General features: G+C 45.3%; 1 long non-coding RNA gene across 1 annotated transcript; it reads left to right on the top strand.

The window, feature by feature from the left end:
- Positions 1 to 542: 542 nt before the first annotated feature.
- On the top strand, positions 543 to 5,052 carry LOC309358721. Its single transcript, XR_014163516.1, has 2 exons — positions 543 to 727; positions 3,886 to 5,052. It is a non-coding gene; the product is annotated as an uncharacterized lncRNA (long non-coding RNA).
- The last annotated feature ends 4,367 nt before the right edge of the window (positions 5,053 to 9,419 follow it).

Below are 9,419 nucleotides of genomic sequence, written 5' to 3'. Positions count from 1 at the left end.
ATTTCAATACTTTTTGGCCGCTATGGATCCCAAACACCCGATGTTTTGGGAGTGCCCAAGGTATATATCCCAGGATTAAAGTATTAAAACAGTTCTAGAGAGGATGACAAAAATTAAGGTTAATCCTTGTGCTCCCACATGCTGTCAAAAGTATACAGAAATCAGGCTGTCAAAATAATACAAAGTTAAGGCCCACTCCACAAAAGAACAGAGAATGAAATAACAAAAGCACAGCATGAGGTGCTTGACAATGCTAAGGGACAATTATTATCAGGACATCTGAAATGCTACATGAAATCATCATGGTTGGCAACTCTTAACAGCTGGCATTCTCCCTGTGGTTTCTGGTTGAGAATACCTAGATCTATTGATTCCTATGTTTCCAAGGGGTTGCCATCTCCCACTTTTCCAGCGGATCCGGTGAGAACACCCCAAGAAACAGGCCAGTGCTGTTTTGAAATAAAACCAGGTATTTAGGGTGTAACATATTAAAACATAGGGTTGCTGAATCCAGGATAAACTCATAAACACTATCAAGCAAGATTATTATTCACAACATTTTGGTAATCACCGTCAAGGATGTAATTATTTCTTTTTCCAGCATGAAGTAACAGCACACACAAAAATGTCTCAACTTCTCGAGGCCACCCAAGAAACCGTATAAAAAGGCAGAGCTTGAGGGATCTTCAAACCACTTCTTGCGATTTCTGATCCTCCGAGACATCAGGTAAGCTCTGAGAGGAAATCTCAGCGTGCATGGGGTTTGGGAATGGTGGACGTTGGGAGTGGATGATGTGTCAGCTAATTGTGTCACTGTGGTGGGCAAAAGATGCAAGGCTCTAAATTATTGTGGGGAGGGTCTTTAACTGTGTGGGAGAGTACCTGCTTTGCTTGTGGAAGGTCACAGGTTTAATCTCCAGGTAGGACTGGGAATGTTCCCTGCTTGAAGCTCTGAAGAGGCACAGCCAGTCATTGTAGACAACACCAAACTGGATGAACCAATGGGTCTGACTTAGTATAAGACAAGTCACTGTAGCTGGCATACTTAATTCCCCTTTGATTGGTAACAAGAGTGAAATGGTCTGAAAATCATTTCCACCTGGCTGGTGTGAATCTAGAAGGGCAATCTAGAAGGACACGGGTGGGCACTGTGGTCTAAACCACTGAGCCACTTGGGCTTGTTGATCGGAACGTCGGCAGTTTGAATCTCTGTGACGGGGTGAGCTCCCATTGCTCTGTCCCAGCTCCTGCCAACCTAGCAGTTCAAAAGCATGTCAAAGTGCAAGTAGATAAATAGGTACCACTGCGGTGGGAAGGTAAACGGCGATTCCGTGTGCTCTGGTTTCCGTTACGGTGTTCCATTGTGCAAGGAGCAGTTTAGTCATGCTGGCCACATGACCCAGAAAGCTGTCTGTGGACAAACACTGGCTACCTCAACCTGAAAGTGAGATGAGCACCACAACCCCATAGTCGCCTTTGACTGGACTTAACAATCCTTTAGCTTTACCTTTACCTTAGAAGGGCAATGAATGAGGCAGTTCACCCACCATCTTTTCTCTCACCACCACCACCAAAACCTTTACAATTATAACCTATTTATTTACACAAGATAAGTCAGGAAAGAGGTATTGTTCCTAATTTGGGTTCAGTCACACTCAACAACGTTTTCCACAACTACAAGGTCATGCTTTTGACCAACCCACCGTGCTTTAAGTCAGTCCTCACCTATAATTCTTTTATCCCAACCTGTTTTATTTTATGAAGACATTAGGGCTGAAAGGGCACATCAGGAACAGACTTTAGTAATATGGCACCTTGAGCGAGCACAAAATTTGGCAACCCGCTCCCTAAATATTTCTTATAATTCCTTTTGGCACAGTTGCTTTCTTATGGATCTTCTCAGTAGGTATCCATATAAATATAGGTGGCATTATTATTATTATTATTATTATTATTATTATTATTATTATTATTATTATTATTATTATTATTATGTGTCCCCTTGACTCAGCACCCTGTTTGGGGGGGCGGACTGCCCAAACTGCCCTAAATCCAGCGCTGGACACATTTCTATAAACCCTTAGTTGACTTATATACTGCTTTTGACACCTTTGTTAGAGAACAGTTGTTATTAAAGCTTACAAATTCAAGTGCAGATTTACATTCCCCGTTACTGTGCCAAATGCTCTGCAGGCAGTTAACAAATTGCAGGTTGAATTCTCTCCCCCCCCCCCCAAATTACTAATTAAATGTATTTCAGAAAACAGGAGAGGGAATTGAAGATGGTTCTGCTCATTTACTGCTTTAACTATACCTAAATAGCTCAACATAGTTTCAGCGGAGAACAATTCCTCCTTCGTGGCTTATTACCCTCACTTTATCTGTAATAATAATAGGATTGTCACGGTAGAAGACGTTACTCTACTACCCTTCACATACAAATGGGATTGTGCAGATTGTTGGCATATTTGGATACTTCCTGCACTATGATTAAGCACATGGGGTTACACACAGAGAAAGAGACCTTTCTAGGTCAAGGTTGGGGAATATGTGTGTCAGGGAACTGCCATCGGAGCCAGAGGGAGAGGGAGGGCTCCAGAGGGGTTCCGGAGAGCGTCCCGGGAGGGAGAGAAGCAGCTCATCTTCTGGGGAAGGAATTCAGCGTAGCACCAGTGGAGAAGGGGGGCAGATGGGGGAATCAGCGAGGTGGCTCCATGACTCCTCGCCGGAGACCAGCGGGGAGAGCACGGGTCCTCCGCTGCCCACACCCTCCCTGCGCAGAAGGCTTCCGCGCAGGGAAAGTAGGCAGTGACTAGGCGTCAAAGAGCTTCTTTGCTGGAAGAAGTTCAAGAAACACCCACTGATGGATTCTGCCAGCAATTGAGACAGCCACGGGTGAGTGGCTGTCCGGACAGAAAGGGTTCACCCAGGTAACCCAGCCAGGTGTGGTGTCGATTTATGCACGAGCAACCCCTAGAACCATTACAATGTGGCTGCTAGCCATGGTGGCTATTCCTCTGCATTGTAAGGGGCAATAATGCTTCTGAATACCAGTTTCTGGAGAAAGTGCTTTGGGGTCCGGCTTGCATCCGGTTGGCCACTATAAGAACAGGATGCTGGGCTAGATGGACCAGTGACCTGATATAGCTATGTCCTTATGCATTTGTTGTTGTTGTTTTTGATGTGGAACTGGTGTACTGAAAACCATTGGCCGTTCCTTTCTAAAAACAGTCCAACCCGGTCATATAGGCAGTGTATAAATTGTCGTTGTTGAATAGGATGTCCCTATTTTTATTGGAGAAGGGACCTTCTGTTTGCAAGGCAGATACTCTACCACTGATCAATAAAGGCTGATTTAAATAGAATATAGGAAGCCTTTCTCAGCCTGGTCTGAAATTGAACTTGAGATTCTCTCTGTGAAGTGACTTTGCTCTGTCTTGAGCTCTTGTCCTTCCCTTTGATTAAACACACACAAACTCTGGACTGGTACTTTTTATGTTTGTACAGTGGTACCTCAGGTTAAGTACTTAATTCGTTCCAGAGGTCCATTCTTAACCTGAAACTGTTCTTAACCTGAAGCACCACTTTAGCTAGTGGGACCTCCCACAGCCACCACACCACCAGAGCACAATTTCTGTTCTCATCCTGAAGCAAAGTTCTTAACCCGAGGTACTATTTCTAGGTTAGCGGAGTCTGTAACCTGAAGCGTATGCAACCTGAAGCGTATGTAACCCGAGGTACCACTGTATGGTTAAGAGCTATAACCCCCCACCCCATAACAATCTTCTTCCTGGAAGATGCTTATCTAGTTCCCAAAAGTAAGTGCTGACTCAGTTGATTATAAAGCGTTTGTTCATGATCTCTCTCCCTGTTGTGTTGTTTCAGATTCATCATCATCCAACCATGAAGGGTCAAGGGTCATTTAACCCTCGGTGCTATGCTAGCTGCCCTCCCTCAACTGTCAGGATACAGCCACCAGCATTTTGCTTAACCATCCCAGGACCGGCCCTCTACTGCCCTGACCAGCCCTTTTGCATCACCCAATGCAACCCCTGTGCTCGCTCTGGTCAGGGCGGTAGAGGACACAAAAGCCTCAGCTTTGCAGAGTTCCCTGCCCCGGCCTTTGCAAGCAATTCAAGCCTGATGGATTTTTATTCCAGGCCATCATACCTAGAAAGAAGATACAGCTACTGCAGCAATTATTAAACTCAGACGGAATACCATTGCTATGAAGGAAAACAAGGAACCCCCACCAACGGCGTGAGATTGCCTTGCCTAAGCTTCTACGAATTCCTGTATCCCAGGAGTGCTGAGCACTCGTAGCCCCAACCATGGACCACAAGAACTCAGCACCTCTGCGAATGAGGCCTGCATCAAAACTTCCCCCTTCTAGCTCTAAGCTTCGTTTTAATTGCATACATCTATAGTTAAAGGGCTTTCCAATCTGAATAACATTTCTACTATATAATGAGCCTGGGATATTATTTGCACAAAACGGAACATTTACTCATGCATGATTGAATTCTGGGAACAGGGGATAACTTGCATGTGTGCATCGGCCTTCATAAAGATGGAGCATTTGTTTTGCTCAGGGTCAAGCATGAGCCTTTTCTATGGGAATGGTCAACATGTCTCACCAAGAGCTGTCAAGTAATGGGAGGCGATGCTGATATACATCCCATGAATCCAACCCAACATGTGATGGAGGCTAGAACACCTGACTTCATCTGTGTCACATGATCACATAGTTCTTCACTGAATGAAATGGCACGGCTGGAAGAGAAGACCTCATCGACAAGGAAGAGTCACTCTATAAAACCAAAATAAAGTCAATGTTGAGACACTGGACACTATTTGGGGATGGGGAATTGATTCTGCCCTTGAGAGCCTTTCCCCCTTCCCCTAATTGTTCAGTGGGTCAATTCTAAAAGTCATTCATGGAAGGCAAAGTATCCACATATCTACTGTACTTGAAACTGACTACTAATGTTCTAAATGTTATCTCTTGACTTGTCACACACATTAAAACCTATGCTATGCTGCAGCACACAATGTATCTGTGTTTTAATTAGTAAAGTTTTCCTTTTTTCTAAAAATCTAGCAACAACAAGGGTGGCATTCCCAATTATTACATTTATGCCTGAATCAGGACTTAGTCATTCCTAGAGCAGACCCCCTGAAAATTAAAGAAATCATGACTAATTTCAGTCTGGTTGATTGCAATGGGTCTCTTCTAAGCACGACTAAGTTGGGATCCATTGAGTTGTATCCCACTCCATCCTACACAGAGTAGAACAATTGAAACCAATGGACTTAAGTTAGCCATTCCAATTTGGTTGTAATCCAATGTCAGTCATCCTCAGAGCACACCCATTGAAACCAATTGCTGTGTCTCACTTAGGTCCATTCATTTCATCCAGTACATTACCAAGGCAAGACATCGGTCCAGCACGTCCACAGCCACACCTGCGGATGTAAAGGAGAAGTAGAGTTGTGTGTCATCAGCATATTGCTGACGTTGTACTCCCAAAATCCGGAGTACAAATTTGTCTTAACCATAGGAGAGAGAAACCTGATCTTCTCTAGTCTATAAACAGCTATTCTCTCTGGTAAAGCTTCATGAATCACACTGCAGCAGACCTGATTTTTCCAACCCTGCTACCTAAGATAATTCTGTTCATTCATTTTATATCTCAACCTTCCTTCCAAAGGAGTCCAGGGCAGCATAATATCACCTCTGCTTTCCTTATGAGACCAAAAACTCACCCAGCCCAGCATCCTGGTTTTTCACTGTGTCCAATCAGCTACCTTTAGGGAGCTCACAAGGAGCGCATGACTGCATTAGGCTTTTGAACAGGATTTTAAAATAAGTAGGTAAATAAATAAATAAATAAATATCCCATATATTTGTAACAGACATCATTCCCAAATTAGTTTCCCAATCAATCCATTTTCACAGAGAACTCTGGGAATCGTAATCCTTTGAGAGGAATAGTGGGGGTTTTCTAACAACTTCCACACCCTACAGCTCCCAGAATTATTTGGGGGAAGTCATGGCTGTTTAAAGTGAGTTGTGTTTTGGGGTTGTTGATTTTTTAATACTTTAAATGTATGGTGTGAATACAGCCTCTGTTGCCCTGTCATCCTTCTGTTTTTGGAAAGAGTGGATGTGATGTAAGTTGTTTGAGCACAAGGGCCAGTAGGTGGCACTGTGCAGGGTGGTTAAGAATACAACAGTACCTTGGTTCTCAAACTTAATCCATTCTGGGAGTCCGTCTGACTCCTAAAACCATCCAGAAACCAAGGCGCGGCTTCCGATTGGCTGCAAGAGCTTCCTGTGCTCAGTCGGAAGCCACATTGGGCATTCGGCTTCTGAAAAACATTTGCAAACCAAACTTCTGGGTTTGGGGCATTTGGGAGATGATTTGTTTGACAACTAAGCCATTCGGGAACCAAGGTACGACTGTTATTGAATCATAGAAACTTAGTGCTGAAAGGGACCACACGGATCATCTAATCCAACCCTCTGCAATGCAGGAAGCTTTTGCCCAAGAGTAGATCCTAGGAAAGTTCAGCCTCCACCTCCTCCTGCCCCCAGAATACCCTATTTGGGGGCTTTTGCCAGCTTCCAGAGGCAGAACTTTCACCCACCTGAACATTTGCTAGGTGGAATAAGAATACAAGAAGAGGCTGCTGGTTCAGGACAATGGCCCATCTAGTCCAGGATCTGAGCACAAGAACATTCTCCCCTCTTGTGGTTTTCAACAGTTGGTATTCACAAGCATTACTGCATTTACCTGTTTCTCTTGAAACAGCTAAAGTCAGTGTCTGATGACCCCGTCTTTGAGCATAATAACCTGGCAAGACACGTTGCATTTTGGGTCAAATAAGGCCACAACTTTTATTGATTACAGATGTGAGAGGTTTGGCATAGGCATTGGGTATAACAACCATTAACAACCAGCCCACCTGCTGGAAGTAGGGTTTGGACCAGAGTCGTGGAGGACATTTGACTTACTTCAAATAGGCTTGATCGCTGCCTTGAGGAATGCTATGGCCATAGCCCCCACCTGGTTGCCTGGACAACCAGGGATTCCTTCTGGATCCCTTTAAAAGTCTACACCTGTCCTTGGAGGGGCAGGCAGAGGCTTACAACCTCCCCTCCACCAAGACTAAACTGGCCAAGTTGTGACAATTGCTATAAGGTAGGCAAAGCCCCCAGACAGGGCCAATTAGTCTGAGGGAAAATTCCTGCCTGGCTCAGAATACAACAACCAACTTTGTCCACAACAAGCTCATTCATGAAATATAACATTAGGCTAAAAGGGAAGGGTCGGTGGGACATCCAGTGAGGAACTACACACGACAGAAGGAGGAGGGCCTCTATATGTTTCAGGAGAGGACCCAAATGAAGCCTGCTAGATCAGTTGGTCCTGTCCCTCAGCAAACACCCATCCTTTTGCTTGCCTGCCGTTGGTCAATGACACCCCACAACAGACGCATGGTCTGTCCTGTTTGTTTTCCGCACATAAATGGAACGATGTGTAAAAAGCTGGCTTTCAGTTTCAAAACATTTTTGTCCATTTGTTTCAAAATACCGTATTTTTTGCTCTATAAGACTCACTTTTTCCCTCCTAAAAAGTAAGGGGAAATGTGTGTACATCTTATGGAGCAAATGCAGGCTGCGCAGCTATCTCAGAAGCCAGAACAGCAAGAGGGATTGCTGCTTTCACTGCGTAGCGATCCCTCTTGCTGTTCTGGCTTCTGAGATTGAGAATATTTTTTTTCTTGTTTTCCTCCTCCAGAAACTACGTGCGTCTTGTGGTCTGGTGCGTCTTATAGTGCGAAAAATGTGGCATATCAATCATATTGCATCTCTTGAGTGCCTTATTTGTCCTTGTGAGGTGTGCCTGCTTCTAGGGCTGGGGCAAGGGAGGGCCGTGAACTGAGTCACTGGTGGAGATTAATATTTGTTGAAGTGATCCCAAGCTCCTCATAGCTAAGACAAAGGTCAGCATCGGCATCCCAGAGCATGTTGAAAGTGGTTGATATTGCTTCTTAAGGTTGCCACCATGTGGTTGCAGTGTGTAGATACAGCAGCAGAATGCATGGCTGTTGAGGGTATGGAAATAAGTTGAGATCATAAGAAGAGCCTGTCTGTTGGGTCAAGCCAAGGCCCATAGCTGTCAACTTACAGATTTGAAAATAAAGGACCAGCAGCCTCGAAAATAAGGGATCAGCAGCCAAAATAATGGATTTTCCAAGCACAGGTATGTTAAACTTCTGAGCCCCTCCAAGCCAAAGGCAGGAAGCCCAGCCAGCAGCCAAACGAAGCCTCAAGCGGTGGTTCCCACGGCGCAGCAACCCGGCAAAGGGGATGCAAAAAGGAAAACCACCGTCACCTCCCCGCTGGGAAGCACTGAGCAAAGGCGAGAATCCAGGCAACTCAGACGATTTGATCGGCACAAGGCATGCAAGCTCCACCCCCAGTCATTCTTAGACTCCTTATTGGGTGAGCAATGCAGCCAAGCAACACAGTTGGAGCCTCCCTCCTCCCTGGACAGCAGGGAGGGAGGGAGAGGAGCTGCTTCCTTTGAAACTCCGGAAATTTAAGGGACATCATCAATAAGGGACAGCAGCGGGACACAGTGCTGGGATAAGGGACTTTCCCGCCAAATAAGGGACGGTTGACAGCTATGCAAAGGCCCACTTAGATCAACTTCCTGTTCTCCATGACCAAATGCCCCAAAGAGTCTAGGAACTTAGAACAGACTGCCTCTGGACCTGGAGGTCCAGTAAAAAGAACCTAGCTGCAGGATCAGGCCAAAGGCCTGTTTAGACCAGCCTTCTGTTCTCAGAGTGGCCAACCAGATGTCTCTTCTAGAAAGCCTACAAGCAGAAACCGAGCACAGCAGTGCTCTCCAGACCCAGATATGAATCGATGTGCTTTGTGTCAGAAGAAGAGCACCTCAAACCCTACTTCCTTGGATCCATTTTTGTTTGAAAATCTCTAGGGCAGGGATGGGGAGCCTCAGGCTCAGGAGCTGAATGCGGCCCGTCAAGGCTCTCTAGTTGGCTTCTGGGAGGCTCTCCAAGTCACACCCACTTGCCTTCCTTCTCTACCCCCAGCTTCAGTGCTCCAAGGCTTCCCTTGGCCATCTCTAATGGAGGTGGTGACAGCAACAGTAGCAGGTGCCATTTTCTGTTTTGCCTCATGTGTTCTAAGCTGGTGTGGGAGGATACTAAACTTGTGAACAGCAGCATATAGATTCATTAAACAAATAGATGAGAATATATCGTTGCATCCCCATTTGCAGAATGCTCTCTCCAGGGAGACTCGCCTGGTGCCGTCATTATACAGTGGAACCTCGGGTTAAGAACTTAATTTGTTCTAGAGGTCTGTTCTTAACCTGAAAATA

Source organism: Podarcis melisellensis, assembly GCF_964234715.1.
Source record: "Podarcis melisellensis genome assembly, chromosome: 16".
Taxonomy (NCBI): domain Eukaryota; kingdom Metazoa; phylum Chordata; class Lepidosauria; order Squamata; family Lacertidae; genus Podarcis; species Podarcis melisellensis.
Note: the sequence above shows the minus strand (reverse complement) of the source record. Positions and strands in the feature narration are given on the sequence as shown.